The sequence below is a fragment of the Pelophylax lessonae genome (genome assembly GCF_965119305.1).
Source record: "Pelophylax lessonae genome assembly, chromosome: 7".
NCBI lineage: Eukaryota > Metazoa > Chordata > Amphibia > Anura > Ranidae > Pelophylax > Pelophylax lessonae.
In genome coordinates, this window is record NC_138774.1 from 242845727 (window position 1) to 242862311 (window position 16585).

Here is a 16585-nt window from a genome sequence, read left to right on the forward strand (position 1 = left end):
GCAACATTTAGGGGCCTAAGCCTTGCTTCGCCAGTACTGCATTAAGGAACTCCCAGTCCACACGATCAAATGCCTTTTTGGCATTTGTGGAAAGGATCAGGTAGGGAGGCTGAGGATCGTGTGCACGGATCAATGCCAATTTGTTATATAAGAAACATATTTTTGGAATGAATAAATCCACTTTGAAGGAGAAGCCCACTGTCAGCTGATGTTACAGAGCCGGTCCAGGGAAGGATTGCGACCGCATGGTTGGGATCCGGCCACATGCCTGGACTCCAGTGAGCGGGGGGGGGGGGGGCCAGAGCAGACAGCGACGTCTAATAGTCACCGGCTCTCTGTGCAGGGAGTTCTGAGAACCAAGCAATCAGCAGCGTTTGGTCATTCGGTTCTCAGTCCTAGAGGCAGCGGGGGACCGATGCTGCATCCACCTAGGTAAGTATTATCCAAAAAAAGAAATAACAAATTCTCATACTTCTCTTTTAAGTTATTAATACATTAGTAATACTAGCTGGCCGTACTTTAAAAAATAAACTGTAATCTACAGTAAAACTTTTTTTGGTTAAAAGAAAATAGAAAAAAAAAAAACAAAAGTTAGCAAGTTCTTCTAAAATACTTAAAAAATAGTCTGTATAGCCATATAGTAGATTTTTCAGAGCATTTACCATGTTTGTTCCTGCAGAGGATTAAGATCCCTGGGAATTGTAAAATTCTAAAATAGAAAGATGAATGATCAGATTTGTACAGCAGGAACTTGATAAGACAAAGTTAGTAGATTCCTCACCATTAACCCCTGATAATTCTTTTGAAAATACTTAGTGGCATGCTGCAAGACAGCACATTTTCTTCTCTTTGGAAAGGAATGGGTGAGGACCAATCAAATCTCTTATCCTGCAAAAAAGGAAAATGAGTCAATTTATTAGGACGGTTGACATAGCAGAGATTATTTGAACAATGCGTACATTGTGTGTTTGGAAATAGGCAATGCGTCAAGCTGTCCTAAATTTAGAGTTGGTTATTTTTGTGCTGTATGGCACATGATATTGGCTTTTGGAAGACAACACAAACCTACAAACAATATTGGCTTTAGAGTGAAACAGGGCTGAACAACTCCATCCCTTTGGGGATTGCATACAGTTTAAAGGATTATCTATTTATCTGTCATTTTTGTGGAATAAAACAATTGAAAATCTCTTGAGACTAAAAGTTAAAAACACAATAATTGAATTTAATAGACCTATTTACATGTAGCCACAAGCTCTACTATTGCATTACAAAATCATGGGTAGAAACAAACTGAAACTCTGTGGCTGTGGTTGTAGCTTAGTTTGATTTTCAGGTGGATCATAGAAAGCTGGTTAGGCGGTGGTCAGTTATAAGGGACTTACTGTATTACTTTGAATTGTAGTGCAGAAGAAAGATTTGGCTTTGCAGACTAGCATAAAAAACATACCTTTTTAGGTAGCTTAGCTCTTCAGGTACCCATGTCTGTACTAAGGGGCATTTACCCCCAAATTGGGCACACTTTGCATAGCACACTTTCTCCACTTTTCTAAATTACAAAAACCTGTTCCTTACACAAACAAGCTAGTTGATTGAGTTTGTCCCCCATGCAAAGGTTACCAGTTCGACCATGACTAATGTTAAAACGGAATTACGGCCAAAGCTAAAAATGACATACTGTATATTATTGTGCTGGCATTAACATGGCAGTTTTTTTTCTCAGTCCCCTTTCCCCCATAACATTTTTTATTACCTGCTGAGCCTGCCAGTAGGTCTGTTAGTTTTCCTCTAATGAGGTGGCAATGCTATGTAAAATCACTCAGCAGCATTGTCACTATGAGGACAAGGAAAATGTAGACGGACATGTAGTTTAAATGAACGTTAAGAGCCCATTCAAAATTGTGCATTAAGGCACACACGCCTACTCTGTGTGCGTTGTGGGATGTTCATTGTGAATGGCACCTCAATACATTGTATAGGACAGCACAACTCATAATGCACCGCAGCACACCGCAAAGCATATATTGTATGTTGTGTTAAAAAAGGGCCATGTTTTTTTCATTCACCTTAATGCAATGCATGTTAACATAAGCCATAAGGGGCAATAACTCCAATTGGAAGTTCTGGCGCTAATCCAAGAGCTTGAAAAGTCCTGCAATATTCCTGTGATGTCTCTTAGCAGATAATGCACAATGGCATGTATAAAAAGTACCTGTAGCCACACTGTTCACCCAATCCCAAATGTAGGACAACATGCAATACATACCAACTAGTGAGGAGACACAGAGGCTTCTGGGAGCGGTAGGACTGTAAAATGTCTGTGCATTGTATTGTTTTATTATCGGATCTATAATAAATCTTTAAGAGACTATTTATTGGAGTCCACACTGGGGTTGTTTGTTTATAGTGTACACATCTGAGCGCCATCCCTCAATTCTCCTACATAAGGGGCAATAACCTGTGTGCATTGATGAGCCTTATTGAAATGTTGTAAATGCGCCGATGTGAAGGAATGTGATGAACACTTGTGAATTAAGCAAAATGTCTATTTTTCTATGTCTGTTTCTCTATACATGTACATATCTTCCCTACTCAAAATGGCCGTTACTAGATACCTACTCGCCCCCGCCCACCGAGATGGAACGTGAAAAGAAAGATGGAGCCTTGGCACAGTGTCTTCAAAAGAAGATAACATTCATGAATTCTAAGGGGACCACCTTATAACGGACCTGACTAATCAGAAAGCTGCAAATAATCAGTATTATGCTAATATTATGCTTATGACGTACTAACATATGACACCGCCTACTAACTATATAATAGATTGTCCATTAGAAATAAACAGGAAGTATCATTTACCTGAACATGTGTGTCAGTCTATGATATCCCCGTGCATGCACTCTAATTACCTATTTAATCAGATCCAGCAGCAAGAAATCTATTTTGAACCTGATTGAGGTTCGCAACCGTTACAAATGGCGTCCCAACGTGGAGCTTCAGGTGTTCGTCTGCCAAAAAGCCGCGTAGGAGGTTTGGCGACTGGATGAGACAGACCAAGAGGGACTTGCGCACCCCTGAGAGTACGGTAGGTACTTTTACCTTACCACTGTACGACTTGTTTCTGTCTTATCTTAATCGCAGATCTCAGGTGCTTTTCGAAAGACGTTTTAAAAGGTGGGTAATCCTCACCTGGGGCTGTTTTTATTAACCCGCCGTAAGATTTCTGCTGGCTGTATATTGTTTGTTCAGTGTCTGCCACCCTGGCTGATTGGGACTCTGCAGACTGAAAGACAATCCATCCTGAGTGATTGGGACTCAAAAGGAGGTTGCCCGACACTAGGGTGGATGTACGTCCTTGGGAGGGGTTCTCAGGGGGTTGACTGGTTAAGGTGACCTCTTGAGGGGTAAGCTCAACTGCAAGTGGATACCCGACAACAAGGGAGGCAGGAGTAATGTCTCAGTGTCTGTCGTTTTGTTTGAAGTGTGTCTCTACAGACTGAAAGGTTGCATTTGTGTGTCCTGAAAGGGCGGATATTTGCAACGTCCTTCGGGACGGTTACTCGGGAGGTTGACTGATTTGAAGGATCTCCTGAGGGTTAAGCTCACCTGTTGAGGTCACATGACAAGAGAGAGACGACAGGAGTTATGTTTTGTTCTGTGTGTGTTGTGAAATGAAACGTACATTGTTACACAGATAAATCCAGTCAGGTTTAAGGTTGCTACGGGCAAAAGAGAGAGAGAGAGACAGAGAGAGGAAGGGGTTACGTTTTGAGTTTGTCTTTTTTTTTCAGTTCAACCCCCCTCCTTCTCTTCTGTGCGTCCCTGACAGTTTTTTTTTTCCTCTTCTCTCTGAGACTTGCACTGTGCTGTTATCTGGTAAACCACTCCCCCACACGCAGCTGGCATACTTTTTTTCTCGTGAGAAAGCGGGAGAGGGTCAAGCTTGGAGGACAATCGGTCTCAGCATTACCAAATATATGCAATTATTACTTTTTTTTTTATGGAATTTTTGGAGTTTTGCCATTTAAACATTTGTGTATAAAGTGTAGGCACCGCTGGCAAGAGTGCTAATCATGATAAAAAACTGTTTTTATCAGGAGACGCAGTTTGCCGTAGTTGGCTGGATTTTTTGTGGCTATTTTCTTTATTTTTTTTTTATTTTTTTTAGAATTTATTTTTGGACAGAAAGGGTTACCGCAATTAGTGTGACCATTGAACCCTATTGGCACTGAGCCAAAAGTTTTAACTTAGATTAACTCTTTATCTGCTTATAATATTTAAGAGATATTTAGGGGGCATCCTCTATTCCAAGAGGGGAACCTCTGGTCAGCTCTGGTCACCCCTGGTCTGAGTTTTGAAAATTGGCACGCAGCCAAAACTATTAAATCAAGTTAAGCGTTTAGTTGCCAGTACTGCCCCCCTGGCCGTCAGCTGAGACAGCGGCAGAAGAACAGAAAAGAGTAAGGGACCTTGCATTTGAGCTGGGTGGCCTAGAAAGGGGGGGAGAGGAATATGGGTCAGCATATTCGCAAACCAGAGAAGGGAAAGTTTGTGAGTTCAAACAAACAAAAGTGTTGACAGGCTGCAGAGCAACCGTAGGAGTAGCAGCATACGCTGATAGCAGAACAGAAAGGAATGTTGTGTGAGAACAGCTAAGAAATTGCATAACGAATGATGGATCGTAGAAGCTAAGAAAGATGACGATCAAGGTTGTAAATTGCATCATGTATGAGTATTATCAAGTCGATCGTAAAGCCAATAAGCCTCCGCCCTATCATAGCGTCTGGAGAGATAACGGGGAGGGTCCTTACTCTCCCCCTACACCCATTATCCTCACACCACTCCTACTCCTACGCAACCCACAAGTACAGTTCCTGCAAACGGCCATCTTGGTGCAGTCAAGTCTTCACTTCCTGCCCCGCCCAGTACAGTTCCTGCAGACGGCCATCTTGGTATACCCGGAAGGCCTAACAAAGGCCTATATCCAATTCTCCCTGTTCTAACACTCCTATCCTCCCTGGATTACAGGTCCAATATACTAGTGATGAAGACACATCCGACTGGGACGACCAACCTCAGGTGACAAGCGCACCTGATGATTTAACCCCATCACAAACAGCGACCTTAATGACAAGTCTGCCTGACCCAGAAACACAGCCAATGCCCCTATATCACAGGATAGTACAGCTACAAGAAATTTACCTAGTCCTCTTACTGAGCCAATCCAAGTGGGGACATTTCCTGATTTGCTTGCCAGATTTGTGGTGTCTTCTACATGCCCCTTGCATCTGCTAGGAGCTGATTCGCTGTCCGGACTACAGGCCTCAATTATTTTTTAGGCCCGAAGGAGGAGTGAAGCTACATACTCCCCTATCCTTAGAAGACTCATCTGCCTTGTGTTCTCTGCCTCTCATGAAGACACTCCGTGAAGCGACAACTCCAAGTTCAGTACCACTGAAGTACTTGGCAGGATCCCTGCATGCCTATGGTCCACTGAACCGGAAGACATCGATCACTTTAAAGTACCGCCAGTCATGGTGCAACTAAAACCTGGGGCACTCCTACCTAGAAAACCACGCCTCCAGAGAGACTGAACCCGTTGAAGCCAGCTCAATCCGAAGCTATCTCAAAACAGGTTGAGACTAGGGATGATCGATGGTCGCCCCGAACATTGGGTGTTCGAGGTTCGGCCGAATTTAGAACTTTTTGCCCAAAAAGTTCGGAATTCGGCAACCAGAACCGCCCAAAATGCAATGCTTCAGGAAATGGGCTTTAAAAGCCAGTGATTGGACCAGAACCATTAGAAAAAGCCAATTGAGGGGGCAGGAGAATGCTAGGAATGTGATTGGAGTGACTAGGGGGTCCCTAGACCAATCATTAGTGAATACGCCCCCCAGTATATAAGATCGCCCCCGCCATATTCCTAGCATTGTTATACTGGACATGGAAGAGAGTGGAAGCAGTTCTGTTAATTTTACTTTAAAAGTGTCAGTTAGCTATTTTTAGTGTGAGGAAAGGGATATCTAGTGTAGTTAGAGTGCTCCTTTACACTTTAGTTAGCTTCAAAAATGTAGTTTTGTTTTTTTGTGTGATTTTGTGTCTGGGGGGTCTAAAAGGTGTACCTGTGAAGTTTCAGCTCTGTAGCATGTCCAGAACCAGAAAAAAAAAGGATTTTATGTATTAGAAAACTTTCAGCTCAGGGGGTTAGCTTCTCTCCACACCTTGCCGGTTTAATAGAAGGCATTTTTTTGGGTTCTTTGCAGTCAGGAAAAACATCTGAACTTGTGTATAGTGGTACTGTGCACAAGTTCTGATGTTTTGCCTGCCTTCAAAAACCCCCCAAAAATGCCAGCAAAAACACACCTGGGCATTTTTGTTTGATGCTAGCATTTTTTTTGGCATTTTTTGGGGTTCTTTTGAGGTAGGCAAAACATCTGAACTTGTGTATTGTGGTGTATATACACACATACATATATTTATATACACACCTAGACATATATAGGTGTGATAGTAGCAGAAATATATTACTGTAAATGATTTCATTAGCGCAAGCATATATTTCTGCTACTATCACACCTATATATGTCTAGGTGTGTATATAAATATATGGATGTGTGTATATACACCACTATACACAAGATCAGATGTTATGCCTGCCTCAAAAGAACCCCAAAAAATGCCAAAAAAACGCTAGCGTCAAAAAAAAATGCCCAGGTGTGTTTTTGCTGGCATTTTTTGGGGGGTTTTGGAGGCAGGCAAAACATCTGAACTTGTGCACAGTACCACTATACACAAGTTCAGATGTTTTTCCTGACTGCAAAGAACCCAAAAAAATGCCTGCTTTGAAACCGGCAAGGTGTTACAGCAGAGAAGCCATATTCCTGTGCTGAAAGTTTTCTAATACAAACAATCCTTTCTTTTATGGTTCTGGACATGCTACAGAGCTGAAACTTCACAGGTACACCTTTTAGACCCCCCCCCCGATACGAAATCACACACAAAAAGTTCTTAAAAATTGTCATTTTTGATAAAAAAGCCAATTATTGAAAAAATTAAAAAAAAAAAGAGAGATTTTTTGATTTTTACTTTAGATTTCAGATCTGGGGGGGGGGGGTCTAAAAAGTGTACATGTGAAGTTTCAGCTCTGTAGCATGTCCAGAACCAGAAAAAAAATATTGTTTGTATTAGAAAACTTTCAGCTCAGGGGGTTGGCTTCTCTGCTGTAACACCTTGCTGGTTTAAACATCTGAACTTGTGTATAGTGGTATATATACATGCTACTAACTTATCCATAGGGAGCAGTTAGCGACATTTGTTTAGCAATCATTTGATATACAGTACCTATTGAATACTTGCTACTGCTAGCAAGGACTAAGCCATTTAAAAAACACAGCACAGCATCAGTCATTTTATTTAGGGCATAAATTGCTGTCCCTCCTTTTGTGTCGCAGGTGCTATCACTTGCACGTCAGCAGTGATTTTTTTTTTTTTGGCGCAGCAGCAGTAATTTTTTAGGGCATAATTGCTGTCCCCTTTTGTGTCACAGGTGCTATTACTTGTGCGTCAGCAGTGATTTTTTTTGTGGCGCAGCAGTAGTCATTTTATTTAGGGCATAATTGCTGTCCCTCCTTTTGTGTTGCAGGTGATAGTACTTGTGCGTTAGCAGTGATTTTTTTTGTGGTGCAGCAGCAGTAATTTTATTTAGGGCATAATTGCTGTCCCCCCTTTTGCGTCATAGCTGCTATTCCTTCTGCATCAGCAGGGGTTTTCTTTTTTTTTGGGTTTATTAAGTTTTACTTTATTAAAAAAAATATAATAAAAAAGAATACAACATCCAGGTGGATAAAACAATAGTGTGGCAATGCATGCTTTTCAAAGTCCCAGCCACTAAACAAATTAGCAAGTATGCCTGACAGGATCTGAAAATTATCAAATTATCATTGTCAAATCTGATAAAATGCACAGAATGGTAAATTTAATAATATTGTTGAAAAACCAAGTGCAGGTGAACTACAAATTTGCCTGTACCCCAGAGACCTCAAAAAGGCTGTGTAGCAGGTGCACTATCAATTGGCAAGCTGGCTAGGACAAAATATTTCAGTGCTCTGGATACCAGTTCAGGATATTGGCTAAACAAGGACAGGTCCATGCATACATTTACTCCACAAGAAGGGCTACTTCTTTAGCAGTTGCCATTTAGTCTGCACATAAAATGTTATAAATGGAAGCAGATGACACATACACTATATTACCAAAAGTTTTGATGTGCCTGCTTTACACACACATGAACTTTAATAGTATCCCAGTCTTTGTCCGCAGGGTTCAATATTAAGTTTGCCCACCCTTTGCAGCTCTGACAGCCTTGTTGGAACAGAAAGGGGCCATCCCCAAACTGTTTCCACAAAGTTGGGAGCATGAAAACTATTTTTCAATAAAAATACCCCCAGGACAGTCAGGGCTAGTACATTTCATAATGGATAGCCTCTGAACTGTCCCAGGTTGCACTTACCTTTTAGAAGAAATATTTACCTTGAAAATGTCTTGTCCAGCGCTGCCATCTCAGGTGTGGGCAGCTGAAGCCAGCGCGTCCTCTTCGGCGTCCTCTTCCGTGTCCTTTTCTGTCCCACAATGTCCTGCACTGGCCTCGCTCGGCACTTCCGGGGCAGGGGCGTCATCCCTGCACAGCTTCTAGGCATGCCCAGAAGCTGTTTAGCAGGGAATGACGCGCCTGCCCCGGAACTGATGAGCGGGGCCGGTGCAGGCGCATTGACTCCTGGGAGCGATGACGTTCAGCTCCCAGGAGTCAATGCAAGCAGGAAGTGACGGCGCAGGCCGCGGCCGCAGAGGGAGGAAGTGGAAGAAAGGTAAGTATATTTTCTTCAATATCAAGGTAAGTAATTAAAAAAAAAATTGGGACTATCCATTTCTTTTTTAGGTGACACTGAGCAAGCGGAAAGCCCAAAGTGGATTTTGAGGCTGGAACTCCGCTTTAACCACTTGTCATCTAATTTACCTGCCCATTACCCACTATTTAATGTATGGATACAGTTCTAGACGAAGGGTTATATATATATCTTATATATAGTCCTAGACGAAGGGTTATAGCACAGAACTTTCCTGGTCGTTGCAAAATTTCAGAAATAGGTTTAAGTAGATTTACCTGTTTTATTATAGATTGAGGATAAGTCTTATTTATTTTTTGTCCGTGCATCCAGATTCTGATTAAAAAAATTGTATTTTCTCTAAAATACTGTTTAAGTGGACAACATGATTATGTTCATCTCTAATTAGAAACGCACAAATTGATTTTTTTTTCTACCATAAAAACTTAATTTTATATACTGCCCAATTTATCTGTCTGAAACTACACATTTTACCGAGGGCAGGCATGTCTCCCTATTTTATTACAGTCATAAAATAATTTTTTATTTAGCCGACAAACTAGTATGCCAGAGAGAAGGTGCCCTTACAGGGTTGATTCTGCTGCACAAAAGGACCATAAAAAAAAAGAATATTAGGATTACTTATATGGATAAGGCTTTGAAACATTGTTTACAATATAAAGTTATGCAAATGATCTGCTTAGCCCTCATTAGAAGCAATTGAGGAACTACCACAATTTTGTGCAGAACTGTTTTAGCAACCCTCAAGCCTAAATGCTTAATAAAATGAACTATGCAACCAAGGGGCCCCAGTAGGATAACCTCTTCCCCTAAGCGTAATGCACATTAGCACACCAGGCCTTCAAGCCGGCTGTAGACATATGCTTCAACAGGCTACATGGTCCTGTGCTGAAAGCATGTTCCCAGCACAGTAATCAGCTGTCACTGGCAGCTTCTGGTCACCGTTTATGGTGGGAGGGGCTCCCAACCATGTCCCTAATGTAACAGCCAATTACAGTGATCACATGATTGGGAAGCCAAACTTTGCCTAACGTCTTTTTAGAAACCTCTTATTGGGCTGGTGGGAGGCACTGTTACTACAAAGGGAGGGAGAGCACATTGTGCATGCATAGGTTTTGAGCAAGGGAGAGCACTAGTTTTTGTGAAATACACAATGTTAACAGGCGCTTGATCACATATCGAACCAAAAGTCCATGGAGTTAAAAGTCATTATTGGCACAGGGGGAGAAAAACTAGTTTTTGTGATACTATTTTTGTGATACTGGGGCAAGTGCTCATCATATGGTGCATCCTAGTTTCTAGACAGGATGGGGCTAATAGCTTACAATGGCAATTTTTCAGCCAGTCTTTGGGGATGTTGTTTATGGCCTACAGGTATGAAATTTAAGCAATTTTTTTCCAAGCTGCACGGTGTTTTTTTTTTAATTTACTGGGGCCCCTTGACTGCATAGTCAATTGTATTCAAAAGTTGACTCTAGCCTTTAAAACACTAAGCTTTATTTGTATAGCATAGTCTAGATTAGCTTTTATATCCAGGGTTCCATGGAACCATTAGGTTGTCTAAAGGATGGTAGGAGTTATTTATGTTAGAAGAAGTAATGTATTCATTTCCTACCTGACAGTATGTGCACAGAGTCGGTGGCATAGAACTAATGGAACATCCCCTCTCTTAAGTAACCCTTGGCACCAAGGATCTTTTTAGTTGTCTGTAAGGGGGCATTCTTCGTAATGACCACTGAAATAAGAGCTAGTTTTCATATTGATTTCTGTATTATTATGGATAAGTTCCTATTTTTAGCAGTGTGTGAAAAGGGGGAATAGACTCAGACATGAAGAAAAAAAAGATATACATTTATCTGACTAATTACATATAGAGTGGCACACAGATTAAAAAAGAAAACAGGTTAGCTTTGATTGAGCCTTCTATTCACCCAGGAGCCTCCCATATCAGTATTGATGACTCAAGCATATATTACCCCATTCAGAATTCCATCACAAGGCTATAGGTGATGTGGGCATTACCCCAATATACTTTAAGGGTGCCCTTAGTTTTCTTTAAGCAGTGAACCATTATTAAATTTAGCACTACTCTCCCTGGTTCCACTAGCAAGAAGATTTCTTGAAAAGTTTTAACGGTTTCACTTGCATGGCAACATCCAATGTAACAAGGCAATCTTTCCACTGATTATGAAGATAAAGGATCACATCCCACTGAACATTAAAAATAATTTTACCTTTGGGGGGGGGGGGGCTGTCTATAAAACTATCCACTTTGCATAATAAATACGCTGGCAGACCACTTCCCCTATTCTTGATTTGATTGAGCCTTCTATTCACCCAGGAGCCCCCCATATCAGTATTGATGACCTTCAAGCATATATTACCCCATTCAGAATTCCACAAGGCTATAGGTGATGTGGGCATTACCCCAATATACTTTAAGGGTGCCCTTAGTTTGCTTTAAGTAGTGAATCATTATTAACTTTAGCACTACTCTCCCTGGTTCCACTAGCAAGAAGATTTCTTGAAAAGTTGTAACGGTTTTACTTGCATGACAACATCCAACGTAACAAGGCAACCTTTCCACTGATTATGAAGATAAAGGATCACATCCCACTGAACATTAATTTTTTTTTACCTTATAGGGAGGGGGGCTGGATAAAAAACTATCCACTTTGCATAATAAATACATTGGCAGACCATTTCCCCTATTCTTTTATTCATATTATATCTACAACTTACCTATCACAATAATGCTCCATGAGCTGTATTTAAGCAGGGGTTGCAGGAGGCCTGAAAATTATTTTAAGGGTCAATCTATAACAAAAAGGTTGATAAATGCTAGCTTAGAATGTCTTCTTGCCTATATTGTATATTAACAGCATTACGTGTTATGGGTGAACTCAGGAAACTCCACCTGCAAAAGATTCGGAAGACAGTCTGTGCTCTTGAAAGTCTATCACTTGCTGCTGGATACATGGAGAATTGCAAAATGTTGCTATATGGCCCATAAACATCAAAGCGACTTTGTCCTGTGCATTGTAAAAAATGCACCAGCCATAAGTAAAATAAATTATGGCCTCCTACCAGACTCTTAAAGCGGAGTTTCACCTAAAACAAAAAAAAAATACATAAAAATACCCCCGGGACAGTCAGGGCTAGTACATTCCACAATGGATAGCCTCTGAACTGCCCCGGGTCGCACTTACCTTGAAAAAGTATTGTCCAGCGCTGCCATCTCAGGTGTGGGCAGCTGAAGCCAGCGCGATCCTCTTCTGTGTCCTCTTCCGTCTTCTTCGGTCCCACGATGCACTGCACCGGCCCCACCGTCACTTCCGGGGCTGCAGCGTCATCCCTGCACAGCTTTTGGGCATGCCTAGAAGCTGTTTAACAAGGTATGATGCGCCTGCACCGGAACTGACGTTGGGGCCGGTGCAGGCGCATTGACTCCTGGGAGCGATGACATTCAGCTCTCAGGAATCATTGCAAGCCAGGAAGTGATGACGCGCCGTGGCCGCCGAGGGAGGAAGAGGAAGTAAGGTGAGTATATTTTCTTCTAAAACAAATTTGTTTTTCAGGTGACCCGGAGCAAGAAGATGGACCGAAGTTACATTTTAGGGTGGAACTCCACTTTAAACATTGAGGCGACATTATTTATTGGAAAATAACTATTTCTTTTTACTATAAAAGTAGCTGTAGATTACAGTTGTGCATATATTTATTAAACAAAAGATTTAGGGAACTCTTCAGATAACAATGTCATTGCTGAGTGTTTTTAGGTATAGGATCAAGGTAGTCACTGACTGATCATAGCTTTACTACTTAGTGAGTCCTTGGTGTGGCAAGTGCTGAGAAATTTTATTCATACGTGTGTATCTATCAAATTAATGAAACCAAAGGGACAAGAAGCATTCAGTGGTATAAATAACACATTCCTATAGCCCCTTCTTAATGTCTGTGTGTACAGAAAGCAAGTCAGCTGTGTACACTGGCTTAGACTTTGATCTATATGGAAGGTATTCTAACTTACTCTTTTAGCGAAATTGAAAAACTCTCAATGGGAATCAAATTTTGCACTTTAAAACCCACTGTTCTGAAGATTCTGCAGTTTATGAGCCACTATACATAAACACCCCAAGGGGAGCTTCACCACTGCTGGGTGCCTTCTATGGAACCTAAATTAAATACCATTTCAACAGAGGATTCCAAGTTAGAAATTACTGCACAGCTAAAAGATATAAACTTTTATTAGATCAATAAATCAGTGTTAAAAAAAAAGAAAAAAGGAAACCCTAACCCATAAAACTACTTAAAATTAAATACATTCATATGTATCAAACAGATTTCCCTTCAATAAATGATGTCCATATGACACAGAATACGCTAAATTTAAAATACAATATATAAAAAATTCCTATTTGGATGAGTGTCAAATCTGTTTATAAGCCTCTTTGACCATGAACTAAACAAATATTAATACAACTTGACAATGCTAGATTGCTAGACAGTGCCAAAGCATTTCCATGTTTGCTCTAAACTTTTTTTGTACATGTTTTGTAAAAAAATGAAAAACACAACAAAAAAAAAAAAAAATCACAATCAAACTTATAGTAAAACTATTAAACCTAATAAAGTGGAAAATGTGTCAGTGGTATGTAATGAAGCTACACATCTGTATGCCAGTTTTAGTGTCAATGCTAGCTCTTAAAGGGGTTGAAAAGGTTCATTTTTTTTCTAATTTGTTATACTTATCTTGTCTGTGCAAGGGTTTGCACAGAGCAGTCCCCGTTCCTATTCTTTTGGGGTCCCCGCCGGCGCTCCAGGCCCCTCCTCTTCAAGCTGCTTTCCCTGGGAGCACTCGTGCAGGCACGCTCCTGAGTCCTCAGGCCTATGGCTCCTGTTGCTATCAATCTGTCTAATGAGGAGAGAGACAGCAGCTGGAACCATTGGGCTTGTGCTCATTGCTGGATTGGATCAGGCTCGGGTAAGGAAAAGGGGTGGGTTTGGGAGCAGCTGCAGTAAAGAAGGTTTTTCACCTTAATGCATTAAGGTGAAAAACCTTGAGACTTTACAGTCACTTTAAGCATACTTGAAGTGAGAATTAAGTGAATACATCTTCTAATGGTGTGTTGTAGCAGGCACGGTCAGGTACTTGCATGTCTTGTGTGATTTCAGATACAATGTTCAGCTATGGGGCTGCTCAAATCTTGGGGTTCTGTGGCATACACATTTTGACACAGAGCCTGGCCCTGCACCCACCCACCTATCACTTTTCAATTTCAGTGGGTGATCTTACTGGCTAAAAGCATAGTGCAGGAGACAGGAGGGCTGGGGCCAGGTTCTTCACCATGAAACCTGATTGATATTTGCCTATGATGTGCTCTGGGATACAGGGGGACCCGGGGAGTTCAATGTGAAAATAAACTAGACATGCAGGTATCTAGGGTTGCCTGGTACTTTTTATCAATAGTGATTAAACAACTGTTCTTATTTTGGGTTTGTTTGCAAGAGACATTATATTTCCTGTCACCAATTTATTCCATTAAAACAAAAAAATATACATATGTATCACCCCCTGTGTAAATAGGTACATTTAGTTGTGCTTTACTGTAGCCAGTGGAGCCAGGGTTAATTGTTCAGTTAGCTGGTAGGCTCTGCAGGCTAAGTCTTTGTCAGCTCCCCCTGGTTACTAGAAGCTCCCTTGAAGGTTCTAGAATTTGGTGGGTGGAAGGACAGAGATAGGGGCCTGATTTTTCAATGAATCTCTACCAAACCCTGGGTAAGGACAGCCCAGAAGGTGGGGAGATGGCCCTTAAATATTGTGGTCATGTAGAGATAGATTCCAGGATGCAGAGGCTTGGAGGGGACCCCATGCCTCCAGGCAGAAGGTGCCAGAGAGAGAAGGAGTAAGAAGGAAGGAAGCTGAGAGGAATCCTCACCCATTTCAGCCTCAGCCAGGCTTAGCTGGGACACCCCGGAAGCACATGGAACCTGTTCAGCAGGAGGCCTGAACAGAAGATTCCATCTCTGTTACAGGACAATTAGAACTGAGCGAGTAACCTCTGTTTGTTTATCGCCCACAGCCTATGGGGAAAGGCAGCCAGGTGCAATACCAAGCTAGCCATTGAGGAGGGACAGCTATTGCCAAACCTTCACCCCCTGCTTGGAAAGATTTGCTGCTGAATACCAGTGCTTGGATCAGTATTGGATTAGTTGCCAATCTGTTTGGAAGTAGTCTCCCATAGAAAGTCAGTTCTGGGCATCCCATACTTCCTTACACCCTATCCATGTTGTTTAATAAAAAACAGGGCCATTTGACTGGTTTACTGACTTTGTGTGCCTGCCGAAAATGCGTGTAGCCTGGCTGTGCAGAAGAAGGGGGACCCAAAATCCAGCAGCCCTTAAAGTGGTTTGAAAGGCAAAAGGTTTTTTTTTATCTTGTCATTCTATGCATTAGGGTAAAAAAAACTTCAGGGTGCAGCAGCCCCCCCTCACCCTCACTAATAATTACTTGAGCTCCATCTCGATCTAGCGATGTTGCACAAGAGACTCAGCTGTCCAGGACTCTCTCTCCTCATTGGCTGAGACAGCAGTGAAGCGCCATTGTCACCTGCTGCTGTCAATCATAGTCAGTGAGTCAATAAGGAGAGAGAGGGGCTGAGCCATGGCTTCGTGTATGAATGGACACACAAAGCAGTGGCTCAGCTTGGGTGCCCCCACAGCAAGCTGCTTGCTGTGGGGGCACTCGGAACGCCGAAGGGGGACCCGAGTAGAGGAGGATCTGGGCTGCTCTATGCAAAACCATTTCACAGGGCAAGTAAGTATAACATGTTTGTTATTTTGAAACAGAAAAAAAAAAAATGAGACTTTAGTATCACTTTAAGAGGGTAGGGCTACACAAATTACACAGCTTCTTTGGCTAAGTAGTAATTAGATTAAGCAAGTTATTCTCAATTCACCATACAGCATGTGTATATTTTAAAGCGGACATCCCTGCCCATATTATTAAATGTGCTCATCTTGTTCCCCCTTGCACAAAGGAGCAGATACCGGTCCCGCTGATGGGTTAAGGATCTTCTATGGCCCTGTTCAGCTCTCCTAGAGTAACTGCCTGTATCCTGGAATCTCCTCCATGCTCTTGAGACTGTGCTGGGAGACACAACAAACCTTCTGGCAACGGCACGTATTGATGTGTCATCCTGGAGGAGTTGGACTGTCTGTGCAACCTTTATAGGATCTAGGTATTGCCTTGTGCTATCAGTAGTGACATTGACCTTAGCCAAATGCAAAACTAGTAAAAAACAGAAGAGATGAGTAGGGAAAAAAATGTCAGTGGCCTCCACCTGTAAAACCGTTCCTGTTTTGGAGGTTGTCTCATTGTTGCCCATCTAGTGCATCTGCTGTTAATTTCATTAACACCAAAGCAGCTGAAACTGATTAACAACCCCCACTGCTACTTAACTGACCAGATCAATATCCCAGAAGTTTTCTTCGACTCGATGATATACTCTCATTAAAATGTGTTCCTTTAATTTTTTTGAGCAGTGTATATATAAATAATTGATGGCCAGCTTCTTCCTCCAGTCCACCAATGTGGGTGCCAGATCTTGGGCAAACCCCCCCAACCCCCGAGATCTGGCAGTTTACAAATGAGATGTAGTTGGAAAGTGACTTAGATTCCC